The sequence below is a fragment of the Solanum verrucosum genome, unplaced genomic scaffold, assembly GCF_900185275.1.
Source record: "Solanum verrucosum unplaced genomic scaffold, falcon-dt-bn FXZP01000005.1, whole genome shotgun sequence".
Lineage (NCBI taxonomy): Eukaryota > Viridiplantae > Streptophyta > Magnoliopsida > Solanales > Solanaceae > Solanum > Solanum verrucosum.
In genome coordinates this window covers 435639-456359 of record NW_026020186.1, presented here as the reverse complement: position 1 = coordinate 456359, position 20721 = coordinate 435639, and positions in this window count along the sequence as shown.

Here is a 20721-nt window from a genome sequence, read left to right as displayed (position 1 = left end):
CACAATAATCACATTCATCAATTTAGATTAGGGTTCATCATAGAAATCACATGAATTCATCATAATATCATTAAACAAATACAATTCAATCATAATTGGGTGATATCCACTAGATTGGAATCACACCCAAGCCCTACCCACAATGCAATCACAACCCTAGCTAGAATTGGGTTTTTGAGTTCACAATTGGGGGATTTCTAAGGGGGGTCCATGGGTGGAAGAACCCATGGATGAATAAGCTTCACATACCTTCAATCAAAGCCCCAAAAAAGCCTTGAATCAATGGTGAAAATCTCCCTAAGCTGCTGCCCACACTTCCTTTCTTCTTCTTCTTCTAGATAGGGGATTTATAAGGGAGTAATTTGGGGGTCTTTAGATGAATGAATTAAAGTGATTAGTTTAGGGTCTATTAACTATTTATAGGAGATAAATTAACTAACTAATTGCCCCTCCTAGCCCCTAAACTAATTACTAAACTAACCCCTAAATACTAACTTAAAAACTAAAACTGAAAAACTGGCAGCACTTACGACTTGACCATCCACGGACCGTGGATTGGTCTAAGAGGTGTGGATTGGTCTAGTGGTTTGGGTCAGAGACTCAAAAATTGCAGGCCAACTCAGGCCTGATCCACGACCATGAACCACGGGGCGTAGCTTAGTCTACTGAGCGTGGTTTGCAACCGTGAATCACACTTTTGACAATTTTGGGGGACTGTTTTGGGGTTCCCCCTCAAGGACCCCTTGGGTGGTCCTTGGGGAGTCGTACCCGGACGTTTAACCCCTAATCCTGATATTCTAAGTATGGGAGCCATTTATTTGTTTTTAACCCTTAAACGACACTCCAAACCTCACCCCAAAGGCTCTAGAACTCACTAGTTCAACTAACTAAAACATGGGGTGTTACACAAATGGTCATTTCATGAATTCAAGAATTCATAAAAGAAGACAACCAAACAAGGCCCTTATCTCATTAAGGGTAAAATTGTCAAAGAAGTGTCTTCTTATTTCTTTAGTATAAGTATTAGTCTTTTCATTTCGGAAGACTTAGACTATATTGAATATTGACTCTCAGATTGTAGTATCTTCTTAGTGAGTAATTAGTGAGTAATTAGGGTGAACTCTTAGGATTGCTAGTTAACTTATTGGGTTTGATTAATCAAAGTGTTACCACTTTTTGATTCTTGGTTTCATTTGATTATCCTTCCTTGGGTTGAAGTTAGGTTGTTGAAGTCAATTGGGAGGTGAGGGTTTTAGTCCCTTATTGCCCATAATTTCAATAGCTTGAGTATTAATCCACATATCCTTTATTTCTTTATTCATTTCCTTGTTTGATCTTTATCACACTTTAAAATGACTTAGACGGAGCAAACAAATTGAGTGAAGATTGAAGAATTTAAGTTCTTGATAAAACGTTCACTATCAAATTAGAAGAAAATTATAACTCAATATTCACTCAATTCTTCCTTGAAAATGAATAATTATAAAAACTGTATTAATAATACTTACCCAACTATGTTCAAATTTATATGGAAACAATATCATACTTAAAATTACACAAAAAGACATGAGAAGAGAGTAATATTAGTTAGGAATAGGAATGAGCAAAGCCAATAATAAGAATAATCAAGCATAATTGTCCATTTAATTCCCTGTTAACACGGCAGCTGTAATGACCCGAAAGGTCATTTTGGTGATTTTTCGTGGAAATGACTATTTTGCCCTTTCGGTAGTTGCCCCGAGTCCTATGTCTTGTGGTTGTAAAGTTGGTTTGAGGAAAAGTTGATAAAAAGTTGAGTTTTTGAGAAGTTGAGTTTTTTATGAGTTAAAGTTGGTTAAAAGGTGCTTCTTCGAGTCATTTGGAGTTTCGGGACTCGGATCGGATTTCCGTCGAATCCGGCAGTTTTAGAATGTCGAAACGGGTCTGTGTGAAGTTACGGAGTTGAAACGAAGAATTGAGGTCCTAAGTTGCTAAAGTTGTGAAATTTTGATAAAGAGTTGACTTTGGTCAACATATGAGGTTCCGAGGCTCAGATTGAAATTCCGAGAGTACCGTTGCTTTCGGGAGGCGATTCTAAGTCTAGAATGAGTCTTGGTTGAATTTTTAGACGCTCCGTTTGAGTTTCGAATTTTTTTGGCGTTAAACTAGTTTCTTAGCATCTTATTGAATTTCGGGTCAAGGAGTCCTCGAATTCAAATTCCGACGGTTCCATTGAGTCCGGAACGTCGAATTTAGTGGGGGTACATATTTAGTTTGTGTGCACGAGATTCCGAACGAATCTCGAGGGTCCAACGGGGACTTAAACTTTGGTGTTATTGTTGTGTTTCAGCTGCTATAGCAGTCCTTTTTAAGTCAAAAACCAGTAGCCATTTTCCCCCAACTTGAAAAATACCCATTTCTCCATTTTTAGACTTTGAGAGCTCGAAAATAGGTGATTTCAAGTGGGTTTTCGCAAGGAATTCATTGGGTAAGTTATTTCCAACTTAGATCTTTGATTTCCATCAATTATTTATGGATTTTAACATCAAAATTTGAGATCTCAACTGTAAAATTTGGGGTTTTTGCCTAATCCGAATTTAATAGAAAATTTGAGTTTGTGAACTCATTTCAACTCCTTTTTCGAAACGGTTTTCACTATTGGATTCTAAATTTCTTGGGGAAACATTTTTCACTAAAAATTTCCAAATTTCAAGAATATTTTCCGGAACGAGATTTTTTGACCATTTTACCCTTTTTCTCCAAATTTCACGATATTGGTGTTGTTAGATTCGTATTGATTGTGGGATTCCATTTATGAATAGATTGTGGTGATTTGGAGCGTGCTCGGAAGGGTAAAACTCAAATTTGAGTTACTAGTTGAAGTGTTTTGAGGCAAGTGACTTCTAAACTTTGTTAAACTCTTAGACTACACATGACTACTTTCCTAATTGTGTTGGGGAGTAATGGGGATTGAGGATGAGTTTTATTTGTTGATTGAAATTGTTGTAAATGAAAGATGGGGAATAAAACGAGCTAAGTGTGTTATATGTGACTTGAATTTGTTGAATAAGTCATGTGATAACCGATATTGAGGGGATAGAAGAGCATGAGTAGGCTATGATTGATACAGACATTGATGTTGAGACAGATGATGTGTAATACTATGATGTGGTCGTGATATGGTAGTGATTGAGACAGACGATGTGTAATACTATGATGTGGTCGTGATATGGTTGTGATTGAGACAGATAATGTGTAATACTATGATGTGATCGTGATATGATTGTGATTGATGACATGTGCACATTCATTATTCATCCATGTGTGAACTATCTGTTGCATGAGTTCTGAGACACTAATATGAGGATGGATGGATATGAGACACAGTTGAGACTAGCTCCGGCTAGAGATATATGAGATGGACTAGCTCCGGCTAGCAATTTGGATGCCGATGGGATCTGGTTTCGGCGGTGATACATGGTCCATGTGTGGCCCCCATGGGTTCTGATTTGAGTATTCAGCGCGGTCTGATTACGTCAACAAATGTGTATCTTAGGACAGACATGCATCACGACTACATGACATCATTATTGCATTTGCATCGCATTTGACTTCATCTTTGTCTGTGGTGTGTGGATTTTACCTATTTGCCCCTCTTCATGTGATATATGATCTATTTGCTCTTACATGAGGATATGAGGTTGATGTTGAGACACTGTTGGATATATTTGTTGATTATGGATTGTGTAGTATAGGTTGTTGGTTCGCTGTTAGAATGAAGTTTCGGTGGTTCGGTTGGGATTGAAAGGAGTTGTTTGTAGCTGCTAGTTTAGCTTAGTTTAGTGTTACTTGCGAGTACCTGTTGCTTTTGGTACTCACCCTTGCTTCTACACAGTTGTGTAGGTTGACAGCTCTATCAGATCCGACTTATTACTCGTCTTCAGATTAGAGCTTCCAGACTTACTTGAGAGGTAGCGGTTCATTCCAGACGTGCCTCGAGTTATCTATATTTATTGTTTTGTTCTATTCTAGAACTTTACTATGAGACTTGTATATTTTATTCAGATTCCGTATTAGAGGTTTGTACATGTGACAACCAATTCTGGGGTTATGTTGAGTTTATTTAAAGACTTCCGCTTATCTTTCTATCTTATTCTTGTTTTATTAATTCCGTATCGTCGGGTTTTTGGGTGTTAGGCTGACGTGTCCGGTGGGGTTTGGACACGTGCCATCACATCCGGTTTTGGGGTGTGACAGCAGCATAATTGTCCATTTTAATTCTCTTAACACGGCAGTTTCATCCTTTATTAAATGAGATATTTTTGAGTTTTTTCAAATATCACATGAATTTTTAAAATATAAGAAAAAGCTCAAAAAAATGAGAAAAAAGATAAATAAGAATCCTACTTTTTGAGAGGTGCCACATCATCTATCTTATATCCAACTTTATATATATATATATAAACGAGTGGATTGTCTAGCAATATCAGCCAAAGTTGGAGTATTTTTCAAACCATTATCCCTATTTTATAACTATAAAAAAGGTCAAAAAATCACAAAAAAAGATAAATAGGATTGAAGTTCATAGAGAGCGTCACATCACCGTTTTCATATTCAGCTTTATTATTATATATAGATTGGTGCTATCACAATTAATCAAAATCAGAAAAAATAATTTTTCAAAATAAAGTGTTTGATATAATAAAATCAATTCACATTTTCACTTATTAAAGCTTTATATTTTTTTACTTCAACCTCCAAAGTAGAGTTAGAAACCAACATGATTTGCTTTGTTACTTCCATCAAACAACACCGAGTTTATCATCTGCACCAACAAAACTTTTAAGTATATCATAATATCACCAAATTTGTACCAAGTAAACTTACCTGATTTGCTTGTAGATGCTATATGTTGTACACAACATCATATAAAGTGCAATTAATCACATATCTCATATTTTTTTTATTAAGCTAGCAAACTCCTTCTTTATTTGTCACAAAATTTTCACAATTGAATCAAAAGCAATTGCAAGACTCCCACAACCAATAAGATTGTATTTTGTAATTACGACATTATGTGACTTGACAAGGAAAATTTCATGACATGTTTTATGGTATTTTTTCATTCCGAATGAAGCTTATCTCACCTAAAACATTTCATGTTAAATGAATACTCAACAAGTTTTTTATAATTTATTTAGGGAAAAGGGTCTGAAAAATACTCCAACTTTGATCGAAATTGTTGTTACAGTACCAAACTTTGAAAAGGACCTTTTACCCCCCTATACTATTTAATAGTGTATTTAAAGGTATATATGTGTCTGCGTGGACATCATAAATAGTGCATCATTTTAAATAGTAATGTGTCCACGTGGACACATATATACATTTAAAATACACTATTAAATAGTGCAGGGTGTAAAAGGTCCTTCATAAAGTTTGGTATCGTAACAGCAATTCGGCCAAAGTTGAAATATTTTTGGAGACCCTTTTCCCATTTATTTATAACTCTCATGTCAGATCCAAAAATCATCTCATTATAGCCAAATAACAACATGTGATTTATTCCATAATAAATATATGCACTTGTAACACCTTTTAGAGAATTTCTCAAAGATGCAAAAATCATTTTTTTTTCACAATGACTTTTTCCTCATTTCATGAACCACCGCTATTTTAAGAATTTAAATATATATTTTTCATGAAATATAGTATCACTTTATTCATGAAAAATATTAGGTAAAAAAAGTTTTTTTTCTTGTACCTTTTCTCCACTTGAATTGAGCAAGTAAAAAATATTTTACCATACACCTCTTCTCTTCCATCTCTTGAAGAGAGAGACGTTGAGCGGAATTATGTTGAGATCTCTATCTTGATATCCACACTTTTTCAAACTATAACAAAAGCATAAATCTCCTTAAAATTGTTGTTGTAATATATACCACAATACAAAATATTAAAATTGAAAATAAAATGACAAATGAATAAACAAATTTAGGTTTGAAGCACGAATATCTCAAAATCCACTACGGCATAATCTACACCAATCCAGCAGTATCACCCTTGACTTGTTCCCCTCCAGGATACAACAGCCACAACGTCATACAACTCAAACAACTCTAGATTAGTTGAACAGTCCAAAGCTCCAAAAAGAACACCTTCTTCGACATATAATTATCCTCTCTTGTATAGTGAATATAGTTGAAGACTTGAATATTTTTCTATGTCTCAACTCTCTCTTTCACTACACTAATATAAACACAATACAATATTGCTCATCTTTTTCACTCTATATTTTCTTGTGCATCTCTTAATTTATAACTCTTCCTTGTACTCAATCCAAAAGAAGACCATCACTATTTATAGGGGATGAACGATGAACTATAGGTTACATGTTACGATAGAATAAGAGTAAATAATGTATTAGAGATAATGAGGTTTAAATAAGGAAGTTATGGTCATAAAGACCATTACCACATCCTGCCAAAAGATGGCCACTTGCAATTACTCCCAACGTATTTACTTCATTTTTTCACCAAGGGAGAATGACCATTAAGGCTAATTAGAGTGAGAGACAATTTTAATAATATTAAAATTGCTCAAATGTTCTGTCTCATGCCAAGTCATGCGGCCTAGGCCCAAAGTGGACAATATCATAGAAGGTTGTGTCGTTAAAATATATCCCTGGGAAATTAGTCTTGATTTGGTGGTTGAGTTTTTTAAGTTGTCTTCAGAAATGGTCATTTTATTTTAATTGATAATTAGGTCATATTTTGTGCATGTTCATATTTTTTTGTTGAAGTATTGAGCTATTTACTGTTTGTGTTTCTTTATTTCTGAAATTTAGTTATGTATTTAAGGTAGAATAAGATTCTTTCATCTATTTATTTCCATGATGCGACTGAATAAAACAGCTGAATATTTTGGCTTGCGCATTCTTTCTCTTCTCTGTAGAACAATATTTTCTATCTAGGGTTGTATAAATTTATATATAAAATTGATAAAAATTTTAGGTTACTTGGACCGAGCACCTGGAATGTGGTGATAATCTTATCCACATTTTTTATCGTCTTTTGGTTACGACTGGCCTGAGTTTGGCACACAAAGGTAAATGTAATGACCCTCGTGGTCATTTACATGTCTATGTTTGTATTTACTATTCTTCCCCTCTCTATGGCTTCTTTGTGGTATTTTGTAGTGTTGGGATGGGTGGCACACTTCCCAAGACGGTTGAGAGAGTTTGGTGTGAGTTTTTGTCTTTTTGGAAGTTTGTTAAGTGAAGGAATTGACTTTAGGAAACATGAGAGTCAGGTGCCAGATGAGATTTACGTTGGTTCCATTATCTCCAGAAGGGGTCTTTTGGTAGTAGCATGGTTGATTTGGGTCCTGAGGCTTTCAGTGCGAGTTTTAGCTGTTAGGCATTTTTGTTTTGAAATTTGGCCAAAGTTTTGACTTCGGTCAACATTCTTTATAAATGCTCATATGAGAATTATGTCAGCTCGATTAGCTCTTAGAATGCTGAGTTTAGTCTTGAATGACCTTTGGTTCGGATCCTGAGGCAATCTGGATGACTTTGTGACGTTTGGTGTTTTGTTGTTGTTTGCCTTGTAAATGTTGGCCTGAGTCAACATTCTACTGAGATGACTTCTGTTGGTTGTTTCGTCGATTTTGTTGAGTCGAAAATGTCGGTCCAGATAGGGTAGCATTCTCAATTTGCATTCAATGGACCCCAGATGAATCTCAAGGGTCCATTCAAAGCTTAGGGCATTTTGCTCCAATAGCAGTTGCTGGTGCGACGCTTTAGCGGCCCTTTACTACTTTAGCGGTAGCTGCTTAAGCTGTCTGGATGCCTCTTTAAAGGAAGGGCCTCAAGGAGCGCAGACCACTTTAACGGCCAGCTGACCTCTTTTGCGGTAGCCACTTAAGTGGCCAGGGCATCTCTTTGACGGTAGGAGCCCCTTGGAGTTGGGCCGTTGTAGCGGCCAGCTTACCACGTGTCACACCCCTTTTTTTTTCCTCAAAATTAATTCAATTTAAGTTTTGAAAGAAAAAGAGTTTCTCCAATTAAAGTGACATTTTTGAAAAGGGATTATTTTATTATTCAGAGTCGCCACTTGGAATTGAGTTTTGATGTTCTAAGTCACCTTATTATTTAAACCCCTAATCAAAAGGAAATTTGACTCTTTGTTTTTATTGGTCTGCGAGAATAAAGATCGGGTAAGGAATTCTGTTGACCAAGGGGAAGGTATTAGGCACCCCTCGAGTCCCGTGGTTCTAGCACGGTCGCTTCATTGACTATATATGACTTAAATTAATTTTCAGATATTGTATTATTAACTTAACAATAAAAGTTATTTACCTCATTATTTGGTTTATTTTAAACCTATTCATATTATATTAATATATTTTTGTTAATTAAAAAAGAATGTATATCACATAAATTTATTCAAACATAATAAAGTAAAGTTAATAGATGGATATTTACAAATCTTGATTTGTCTTGTAATTTCTTTTCTTCTCCTTTTCTTTTTCATGTATTTGTATTTTTTTATTTTTTTATTTGTGGATAGAAAACATATAGGTATCTAATTGCTAGGAATTAGAATTTGTGTAGGATTGAGATTTTTTTTTGAGTTTGAGTATTTTAGGATTGTATTTTTTTTTAGTTAGATTTAAAAATAGAAATAAAATTTTATGTGATCTGGAATTAGTTTAGCAAAAAATTCTAAATAGATTAGGACTATGTTTTAGAAAGATTTTTTCCTTCTTGATTTTTAATTTTTGTTTTCCTTACTTTTTTTTTTTCTTTACGTTTTGGTTTTATCAATTTTTTTATTTTTTTAAAAAAAAAATTTGTTTTGTCTCTTTGTATTATATTTATTTTTTTTACGTTTTTTTTTTCTACTTTATCCTTATATTTATTTTATTTTTTTTTATATATTTTTTTTTATTCTTTTTTGGACACTCTGTTTCTCGTCTTCTTCTTCTTCTTTTTCTTGTTGTTTATTTTATTTTATTGTTTTTAATCATCTTACGTTTTCTGTTTCATTTTTTCTTTATTATTATTTTTTCAGTTTACGTATGTTCTGTTTATATTTTTATATTTTTTTTTTCTACTTTTCCATGATATATACGACTATTATTATTTTTTAGACTAGATAAATTTGAAAGATTAAAACAAAATACGTTAAATTCAAAAGCTTTCTTTATTAAACTTTAAACATAAAGTGAGCTTATAATTTGTTGTAATTTTCAATTTATTTTAAATATAACCCTACTGAAATAATAATATTTAAGTATTAAAATTGGGCGTAAAATTTTTATGTTTTGGTCAAAAATTAGGTGTTCACAGTATGCCCTCTTTGCTTGGAAACATGAAGAGTTTTCATGCAAAGACGTGAACTGTGACTAATTTTTTGACCGAGACATTTATCCAAAAATGTGAAAATAAGTAAAAGAGGAGAGGTTTGACTGCGCCCTAATTTGGACAAACTATCTATCCTGAGTTAATAATCAGGTGTAGTTCATATATAGGAAGGGACAGGAGAATAATTTTAGGTAGTCGAGTGAGGTTTTGTCGAGGTTCCGGTTCGTAGCTCCAGCTGTTACATTAAAAGGAAAAATACAATAGGAGAGGAGGGAAAGATACAAGATCATATCTACTCCACTAGTACTGAGTCTTCATTTTGAATCTTCGGTTATCGCTTCACCCTCTTTGGGTAGGTACATCGATTCCGAACTTTCATCTTGATATTTGAATTTATGATCTGAAACTTATGATTTGACTTGAGTCGTTGACGCTCTTCCGCATGATATTCTTGAATGCTTGTTTTCTCAAGAAGATGATTCATGATATGTTGAGCCGTTACATGGGTTGAAAGCGACTCTAAATGTCGTTGACATCTGACATTCTTCGTTTCTCTAATCAAAAAAGGATTTTTCTTGAACTTCAAATTGGTATACTAGGTAGAAATCTGCACGCCATAAAACAAAACAAACAAACGAAACAAAATTTTTGCCCCAGTATGCACTAGGAAAATTTTGTGAGTTATTGATGAAAGCTATAAAAGTTTATACTAGGCATAATAATAATATACTTTTTTAAAATAAAGGGAGATTTGTGCCCAATATAACCAGAGGTTATTACGCCCTGTGAAGTCATAAAAATAAGATAGGAGTTATTGTGCCTACACGCAACCAGGGATTATTGTGCCCTATGAAGACATGAAAAAATAGGAGTTATTGTGCCCTAACGCAACTAGGGATTATTGTGCCCTGTGAAGACATGAAAAAATAGGGTTATTGTGCCCTATATGCAACCAGGGGTTATTGTGCCTTGTGAAGACATGAAAAAAAAAAATAGGGGTTATTGTGCCCTATATGCAACCAGGGGTTATTGTGCCCTGTGAAGACATGAAAAAATAAAATAAATAGGGGTTATTGTGCCCTATATGCAACCAGGGGTTATTGTGCCCTGTGAAGACATGAAAAAATAAAATAGGGATTATTGTGCCCTATATGCAACCAGGGTTATTGTGCCCTGTGAAGACATGAAAAATAAAATAGGGTTATTGTGCCCTATATGCCAGGGGTTATTGTGCCCTGTGAAGACATGAAAAATAAAATAGGGGTTATTGTTCCCTATATGAAAGGGGTTATTGTGCCCTGTGAAAATGAAAAATAAAATAGGGGTTATTGTACCCTATATGCAACCAGGGGTTATTGTGCCCTGTGGAGACATGAAAAAAATAAAATAGGGGTTATTGTGCCCTATATGCAACCAGGGATTATTGTACCCTGTGAAGACATAAAAATAAAATAGGGATTATTGTGCCCTATATGCAACCAGGGATTATTGTACCCTGTGAAGACATAAAAATAAAATAGGGATTATTGTGCCCTATATGCAACCAGGGGTTATTGTGCCCTGTGAAGACATGAAAAATAAAAATAGGATTATTGTGCCCTATATGCAACCAGGGATTATTGTACCCTGTGAAGACATGAAAAAAAAATAGGGGTTATTGTGCCCTTATGCAACCAGGGATTATCGTGCCCTGTGAAGACATGAAAAATAAAATAGGGGTTATATATATATATATATATATTTTTTTTTTTTTTACTTGATTTATTTTATTTTATTTTTATTTTTGTACATTTTCCAAACATAAAAGAAACAAACAAAAATAAAAATAAAATAAAATGCCCCAGATTTTATTAAGAAAAATAATCTTTTTTTTTATTGTATCATTATTATTGTGGTGCATATTATGGAGAGACAGGGATTCAAGAACTTACCTGGTGGCGTTTGACTCTCGCGAATACTTGCACGATTTTTCTTTGTACCTATTTTAAAACAAAGAATATTTTGTTAGTTTTTCTAAACGGTGGTTGGTTTGTGACTTCGAATATCTTGTGGAGTTTGACTTTGAATCTGTGTTGGTTGAAAGAATCATCATATTGACGATCGAGCGAATAGCTTGAAGATGCTTTAGAGACGGTCCTTATCTTCTCTTGAAACACTTCTTATGAACATTTTGACCCATTTCCATTTTGTGCACGTTGTGGGGTTCATCCTTTCCAAAGCAACTTTCTTGCTTTATCGATTTTCACATGGTATCGAATTTTTTGATATATTTTTTTCTCGATTGGTTCACAGCCCTAGTCAATGTTGTGCATGCCCCCAACATTCAACTGGAAATACCGTAGTCAATTTCGCTACTTTAATGATTTTCTCACTTGACGCGAGTTTATGCTGAATGAGACTCAAAGAATACCGAAGACAAGTACAAATGACACAAATGAAAGGGTTATGAAAGAAAAGTTATGTCTTTAGAAGAAGAAATAAGTAAATGTTTAAAAGGAATGAAAAGAATCTTATCTGAAAGTACGTGACCACCTTAATGAATCATGACATGCATTTGGACTGAACGTTTGATCCTTCTAAGTTGTCTGAATCTCATGAAACAATGTTGTACCTTTAAGTCTATAGCCTGACTTCTATCTTGATTGTGTGCTCATGCCAAGACGGAATGTCATCATTTGATCAATGGTGCCCTTCATGGTTTTCCACCAATAAGACATTCTTATCTCTTTCTCTCAACTTACTATCGTCTTATGGTGCCCGTGAAGGTTTTCACTCATAAGACTCTCTCATTTTTTTATTTTTTTTTTTTATTTGTAACACACCGTAGGTCACAATGTCATGTCTCAGCCCTTGGAGAATTGAAGAACATGATTATTGTTTTATTCAGTGATTAGACCGAACCCCAATGAAGGGCTGCCTACGTATCCTCTTAGGAATCAGGTCGAACGTAGTTCAATAAAACTTTTTTTTTTTTCTTTTTTTTCTTTTTTTTTCTTTTTTTTTTTGCACCAGACAAGTGGTGTTTGAAATAAAGGAGGATACATTTTTATCCTCTCATCTTGAGAATGTTAATCATGAGAGTGTCATAACAGTGTTAGGCGTAGTATCTTTTGATCGAATCTGCGTTAACAATTGTGTCGATCGCCTTTCCTCTCCATATTTGCCAGTTGCAAAGCTCCTTTTGATAGCACTTGTTTAATAACATAAGGGCCTTGCCAATTTGGGGCAAACTTCCTTTGGCCTCGTCTTGATGGGGAAGGATGCGTTTCACAACAAGTTGACCGACTTCAAAATTTCTTGGGCGTACCTTCTTGTTATAAGCTCGAGCCATCCTCTGCTGATATAATTGACCAAAGCAAATTGATGTCAACCGTTTTTCGTCTATCAGTGCTAATTGTTCTAACCTTGATTTAACCCATTCCGTGTCCTCAATTTCTGCTTCGACAATGATTCGAAGAGAAGGGATTTCAACTTCTGCGGGTATGACAGCCTCAGTTCCGTAAACCAATAAGTAAGGAGTTGCACCGACTGACGTACGAATAGTTGTGTATCCCAAGAGAGCAAATGGTAGTTTTTCATGCCACTGCTAGATCCTTGCACCATTCTCCTAAGAATCTTCTTATGTTTTTATTTGCCGCTTCAACAGCCCCATTTGCTTTGGGTCGATAAGGGGTTGAATGACGATGAACAATTTTAAATTGCTCGCAAACTTCCTTCATCAGGTGGCTGTTGAGATTCGCTGCATTGTCTGTAATAATGATTTTTGGTATGCCGAAACGACATATGATGTTTGAATGAACAAAGTCCACCACTGCTTTCTTGGTGACTGATTTGAATGTGACAGCTTCCACCCATTTGGTAAAGTAGTCGATGCAACTAAAATAAACCGATGCCCATTAGATGCTTTCGGCTCAATCGGCCCAATAACGTCCATTCCCCAAGCCACAAAAGGCCACGGAGCAGACATAGGGTGCAACTCTAAAGGAGGTGAGTGAATCAAGTCGCTATGAATTTGGCACTGATGGCACCTGCGTACAAATCGAAAGCAATCTCGCTCATGGTCAACCAATAGTACCCTGCCCGGATAATCTTTTTTGCTAGAACATAACCGTTCATGTGAGGGCCACAAACCCCTGAATGCACCTCATTCATAATTGTTTCTGCTTCTTGAATATTCACACATCGCAATAGATTCAAATCTGGAGTCCTTTTATATAAGATATCGCCACTCAAGAAGAACCCATTGGCGAGTCGCCTAATAGTTCTTTTTTTATCTCTATCGCATGTATTGGATATTCTTTAGCTTTTAAAAAACGTTTAATGTCGTGATACTAGGGCTCACCGTCTGGCTCTACTTCATTATATTGCAATAACCATGTTGATCCCTAACTTGGATTTCAACGGGTCAATATAGGTATTACCCGGGTATGGAAGCATCGAGGCTAGGGTGGCCAAAGCATCAGCTAAACTCATTGTGAAACCTGGGAATGTACCTGAATTCAATGGACTTGAATCTTTTTGATGAGGTTTCTAAACATTGTTTGTACGGCATGAGTTTAATGTCTCGAGTCTCCCATTCGCCTCGTGCTTGTCGAATGAGCAAATCGGAATCCCCTACCAAAACTCTGCACATCCAGATTTATTGCCATATTCAAATGATGCAAGCTTTGTATTCTGTTGTGTTGTTGGTAGAAAAGAATCAAAGTCGTGCTGTGGCAGGATAATGACATTCGTTTGGTGAGATAAGAACTGCCCCAATTCCTACTCCATTTTTGTTAATAGCCCCATCAAAATATAATTTCCACACATGACCATCATTAGGAATTTCTTCCTCAATAGAGTTGATTTCTTCATCAGGGAAGTATGTCCTTAGGGGCTCGTATTCATCGACCGGATTCTCTGCTAAATGATCGGCCAACGCTTGTGCTTTCATGGCGATCCGAGTGACATAAATAATATCAAATTCCGTAAGCAAAATCTGCCATTTTGCCAACCTACCTGTTGGCATGGATTTTTGAAAAATATATTTCAAAGGATCCATTCGAGATATAAGATAGGTCGTGTATGACAAAAGATAGTGTTTCAATTTTTTGGGCAACCCAAGTCAAAGCACAACAAGTCTTTTCTAACAGAGTGTACTTTGCCATAGCTTGTGAACTTTTTGCTCAATAATAAATGGCTTGTTCCTTTTTTCCCGTAATGTATGTTGTCTAAAACGCAACCAATGAATTATCCATCACTAAAAGATATAAGAATAACGGCCTATCAGACTCTGGTGGGACCAATACCGGAGGGTTGCTAATATTCCTTAATTTTGTCAAAGCCTCCTGACTCCTTGTCCATTTGATAGCAGGTCCTTTTTCAACAACTTGAATATCGGCTCACATGTGGGGTGAGTTGAGCAATGAACTGCTGATATAGTTTAAACTTCCAAAAAACTCATGACTTCAGTTTTGGTTTTTGGAGGTGGCAATTCTCGAATGGTTTATCTTAGACGGGTCCAATCATACTCTTCGACTAACTATAAAACCAAAAGTTTGCCAGATGGCACTCCAAATGCACATTTAGCTGGATTAAGCTTGAGGTTGTACTTTCTCAATCTTTCAAAGAATTTTCTTAGATCACGCACATGGTCGACTTGCGTTTAGATTTATGATGATCATCGACATATACCTCAACTTCTTTATGCATCATGTCATGGAATATGGTAGTCATAGCTCTCATGTAGGTTGTTGTTCTTCAGACCGAATGGCATGACTCTATAACAATATGTACATGGGGTGGTGAAAGCATTTTTTCTGCATCTTCTTCATCCTGAGAATTTGGTGATATCCGGCGTAACAGTCCACAAAAGATTGAATCTCGTGTTTAGCACAATTATCAACCAGGATGTGAATATTGGGTAATGGAAAATTGTCCTTTGGACTTGCTTTGTTTAAATTCTATGTAATCAACACAACTCTGATCTTTCCATCTTTCTTTGGTACTGGCACAACATTAGCCAACAGGTTGTATTGGACAACTCTGATCACATTTGCAGTCCAATTGCTTCATGATTTCCTTTTAATTTTATCGCTCATGTCTGTCTTAAACTTTCTCTGCTTTTGCTGGACAGGTGGAAAAACAAGATGTATTGGAAGTTTGTGAACTACTAAATCAGCACTTAAACCCGGCATGTCATCGTAGGACCACGCGAAGACGTTTTGTATTCAAATAAACTTGAATTATGTCGTCTCGAATGTTCTGATCAATATGAATACTTTATCTTTAATTTCTCTCACTTCTTCAGGAGTTCCTAAATTAACCGCCTCAGTTTTCACTTAAATTAGGTTTAGGCTTATTTTCAAATTGATCCATCTTTTTTATTTCTTCGTAAGCTTCATCTTCATCATATTCGTCAAACTTTGGATTCATTGTTCGAGATCAGACAACTTTTTAGGATCTAACTGTAAACTCGCATGCATGTCATATTATTAAAGTCGACATTAAGTAAAGACTCCTCCTTGTAGGGAGAGGAGTGGCTTCCCAGTTGTTGAGCTGACATTCCGGCCGATGAATTGCACATCCACTGTGACTAGTGCCTTCACCATCTGAGTCATGTTTACGTCATAAAACATTTCCTGATACCTTGACATATTCATCAACATCATTCTGGACAGAGAAGTCTGGACTCGGTTCACCTCGAGATTTAACGAAAGATTGAGCAATATGAGGGATTGGCTTTCAACAAATTCCAACATTTCTTTTACGATCTTTTGCCCATTTTCTATCAAATCTAGTTGGATTGAAACCAAACAAATGTCTCTTGATTACTATCGGATTGATGGGATCTACAATTCCTTGCAAAGACAACCCTAGTCCCTTTCCCAGGTTCATAGCCGTTTTGTACCATCTGGGACCCACCATGACTGAAGCAGATGATAGATGAGGTTGTGGTATAGGTTTCCTACCGAAAACTGATTGACTGTTATAATCTCAAAAGCCTGATAGTTGAGGGATTCACAACCTCTTTTGGCCTCAATGCATGGTATTGACGGATCTCGGGTGATTGGGAGATCATCTTCACCATGGACAATGATTTCCAGTTTGTCATGCTCAAACTTGACCACTTGGTGCAGAGTAGACGGCACAGCTCTAGCCAGGTGGATCCATGGCCTACCCAAAAGTAGATTGTAAGAAGTGTCCATGTCTATTACTTGGAAAGTGATCCGAACTCCACTGGTCCAATTGTAACAGTTAAGTATATTTCACCAAGAGTGTCCCGTTTTGCGCCATCAAATGCACGCACACAGACATTGTTAGTACGAATTCCATTCGTGTTGATCTTCAACCTTTGTAATAGTAGAAAGAGGGCATATGTCTACACCTGATCCTCCATCGACCATGACCCTTTTCACATAGTGTTCTTCACATTTCACGGTTAAATGTAACGCCTTATTATGCCCAGATTCTTCCAAAGCAATTCATCATCAGTGAAAGTGATTCTATTTACCTCAAATATTCGTTGGCCATCTTTTTCCAAGTGACGCACCGTGATACTTTCTGAGATATGTGCCTTATTCAAGATTCTGGTCAAAACTTCACGATGCTCTTTAGAATGTATGAGTAATGACAACAAGGATATTGAGCGGGTGTTTTCCTCAATTGATCAATAACAAAATAATCTTGAGCTTTCATTTTTTTTCAAGAATCTTCAGCCTCCTCCTCAGTGACAGGTTTTTAACCGGCAACTGATTTTCTTTGGCTTGTTTGTCTCTTCTTAATTCTTCTGGAGCATAACACCTCCCAGAACGAGTTAATCCTCTTGTTTCATTTGTTTCTTCAATAATCTATTTTCCCTTGTGGGTAACAACGACTTTGTTGTAGTTCCATGGAACGGTCTTGGTGTTTGTCATCGGAAGTTGCGTTGCAATTTGTATCACAATTGGCTCTTTCACACTTTCTTGATTTTGACCAAATGCTCGAAGCTTACCAGGAATGTATAATTTTGGTCCATTCAACGGTACTTCTCTTCTTTTTACAGCTCCAGGGACATACAACACGAGTTTTCTCGAGTCTCCAAAATTTGAACTTGCACCATTCACAATTATCGGTGCCTTTTGTATGGGTTCTAAAACCATACTCGACTCTTCTTCTGAATCTCTGCTTTCCATTTTTGTTCTACATGTTTGCTCACAATCTTCATAAATGTCTACCATCCCCACAATATGCTCTTTATTGTGAGCAGGGAGGGGTTATTGGTGACATTTGGCGCCTCCTCATTGCGTATCTCAATTACCTTATCCTCAATCAACTTCTCAATGACTCTTTTTAGAGTCCAACAATTCTCTGTGCTATGACCTGGAGTGTTAGCGTGATACTCACATATAAAGTTGGATCAAAGCCTCTTGCATTCGGGTTGACAAAATAGGGATTTACAGGTTCAACCAATCCTAATTGTACTAATTTCCGCAACAAACTCTTATATGACTCTCCAATTGGGGTAAAGTTTTCTTTTCGACCTTGATCTCTTGTATAATCCATCCGGGGACGTGGATTATGGGGTGCTTGAAAATTTTGTTGTTGGGGCGAGAACCTTGTGGGGCAGGTGCCCGCCATTGTTGGCGCTGAGGAGGTCGGACATATGCTTGAGTGTTGAGAACTGCATATTGGGATGGGTAATAATGTTGAGGAGAATTAGATTGTTCTTGTTGGACTTGAACATAAGGGTGGTTCATGCCCATTTGAATACCTCTCGATCCAGACGTCATCATGGACCCTTCTTCTTTCTTTTTTCGATTTATAAAATTACCTGACCCGCTTTGTATTGCTTGGTGGTAGCTCTAATGGCTGTCTAGCTTACAATTTTACCCGATTTTATGCCGTTCTCTACCACTTCTCCGATCTTAATGGCTTCGGCGAAAGGCTTCCCCATTGCAGCAGAAGGTAATAAAGTAGTCAGGCTCTTGTGCCTGGAGAAAACATCAATCAATTCATAGTCTTTCATCGGCGGTTTGACTCTAGCTGCCTGCTCTCTCCATCTTATGGAATATTCCCTAAAGCTTTCAGACGATTTCTTCTTCATATTAGCTAGGGAATTGCGATCCGGAACGATATCAATATTGTATTGGAATTGTTGGACAAAATCTTGCGCCATGTCATCCCAGACATGCCATCGAGAAATATCTTGATCAATAAACCATTCTGAGGCTACACCGTTAGACTTTCTCCAAAGTAGGCCATAAGAAGTTCTTCTTTTCCTTCGGCTCCCCTTAGCTGATTACAAAATCTTTTCAAATGAGCCACTGGGTCGCCATGACCGTTATACTTATCAAACTTCGGAGTTTTGAACCCTATAGGCAAGTGAACATCTGGAAACATGCATAAGTCCTTGAACGAGACACTTTTGTGTCCTCCAGCCCTTGCATATTCCTTATGTTTTGCTCCAAACTCCTCATTTTTCTTGCAATTTCTTCATGTTCCTCGTCCTTAATAGTTTTTTCAACCTCAACGGGGGAACTATATTGATGAGTGTGGTGGTAAGAATCAGGAATTTTGAAATTCAATTTAGGGGCCTGACCTTGGCCATATTGATCTTTGGGTATAGGATCATCATTGGATTTTTGTACTAGTGTTGGTTGAGGATTTGCATTAGTTTGCACAGTTGGCATGAATAGTGGATTATTCATCATGGGTGGATTCAACGGGTGTACCGAGGAAGTTCCAGCAGTATTAGATGTGTTAACGTAGGGTCCAAATCCAGGTGGATAAATCGGGTCACTTGTTGAGACTTGAATGGGGAATGGCATATTTACATTCAGGTATTCCCGAATTGAAGATGGGGGAGCCTGCCCATTCATCCAAGCTTCATACATTTCGGCCATCTATTGTCTCAACATCTTGACCTCTTCTACAGATACTGACTCTTGTGCAACCATTTGATTTTGGACTTCATCATTTCCTGACTCTGTTCCGTCTTTGCGTGTCATTTTTGCTTTCCCTTTTAATCGTGTGTTATATTGATGAGATGCCAGCTTTCTTCACAAACCAACCACCTTTAAACTCTTTCTCTCTTATATATAAAAACAAATGTGTTAGGATTCAACACTTTGCAATATTAATAACACGCTGTATGTTATGCACCTAAATTATTCTTATTTCTACAATTAGTTTTGGAAGACTTTTATGTTTCATCCCGGCTTTGGATGACTTGCTTATGTCTTTTAGTCCCATACTTTACTCATCTGAATATTTTGAACGCATTTTGATCGAACCTGTTGAAGGTTGCCTACGTATCATGTTGAACATTAATCAGATCATTACGTAGTTCGTGAAGAAGAATTATTAAAAAAAGAAAACACGACATTTATTTATATGAAGATATCATTCAAATCAAAATGTTCTTAAAATAAATACCCAAAACATCAAAGTACTTAAAGATTGAAACAAACTTCGACAAAAAATGAAAATAAAAGAAATAATAATAATAATTTAAAAAAAATCCTTCTCCAATATTTCTCGATTATCAATTGCCCCCTAGGCTAGAGTAAACCTTGAACAAAGCTTTTGGCAGATGTGGGCCAGTGCACACGCATGTCGACCCAGGCTCTCATCACTCCGATGTAGATAACCACCATAAACATCAATCAAGCTCTCTGTCAGCTAAAGTACTTGTCCTTTGGCCTCCTCCATATTCTCGTGACAATTCTGCAACCATTCTTGAGTAGTATCAACCCTGTGGGTCAAATCCTCTTCATGTGCCTGAAGCTCTTCGATTTGATTATGAAGTTCTTCACGCTCCCCCATCCATTGGTTTCTCTCGATTGCGACTTATGTTTGATACGATGTGAAACGCTTTGCTATGTTTATTTCTCGTCCCATCGAAGCTTTTAACTGATTTTGTAGTCTAGCCTGTGTGTGCATTAAGAGGGTCTTTTCTTTTTTATACTCCTCCTCTTGTTGCTCCATAGGTTCGAATGGTGGATTGATGTTCTTTTTCAGCCCTTTTCTGAATCAACCTAACTCTTTCTTTGAATATTGCATCACGTTGAGCCAACTCTTCTCTAGCATTCTTTAGATCATTACTGAGGATATCCAGAGTAGACTTGTAATTTCTTTCCACCTCGAGCCGAGCTTGCTTGATTCTGACTTCAATTTCCTCTTCTCGATCTCTAAGTTCTCGCGCTGATCCTTCGGGCATTACTTTGAAGGGGTCTTGATCAAAGAACCAATAGAGGTATGAGGGGTCTACTTCTCCTTCAACACGATCGTCTACCATAGCTTTCGAGCTTAAAGTTCGACTACCTCCCCAAATCTTCTGAGCTTCTGATTCTCGATCTCTATCTTCAGACGACACCTCCCATACGAAACTCTGTGTATCCTCGGCCCTAGGTAAG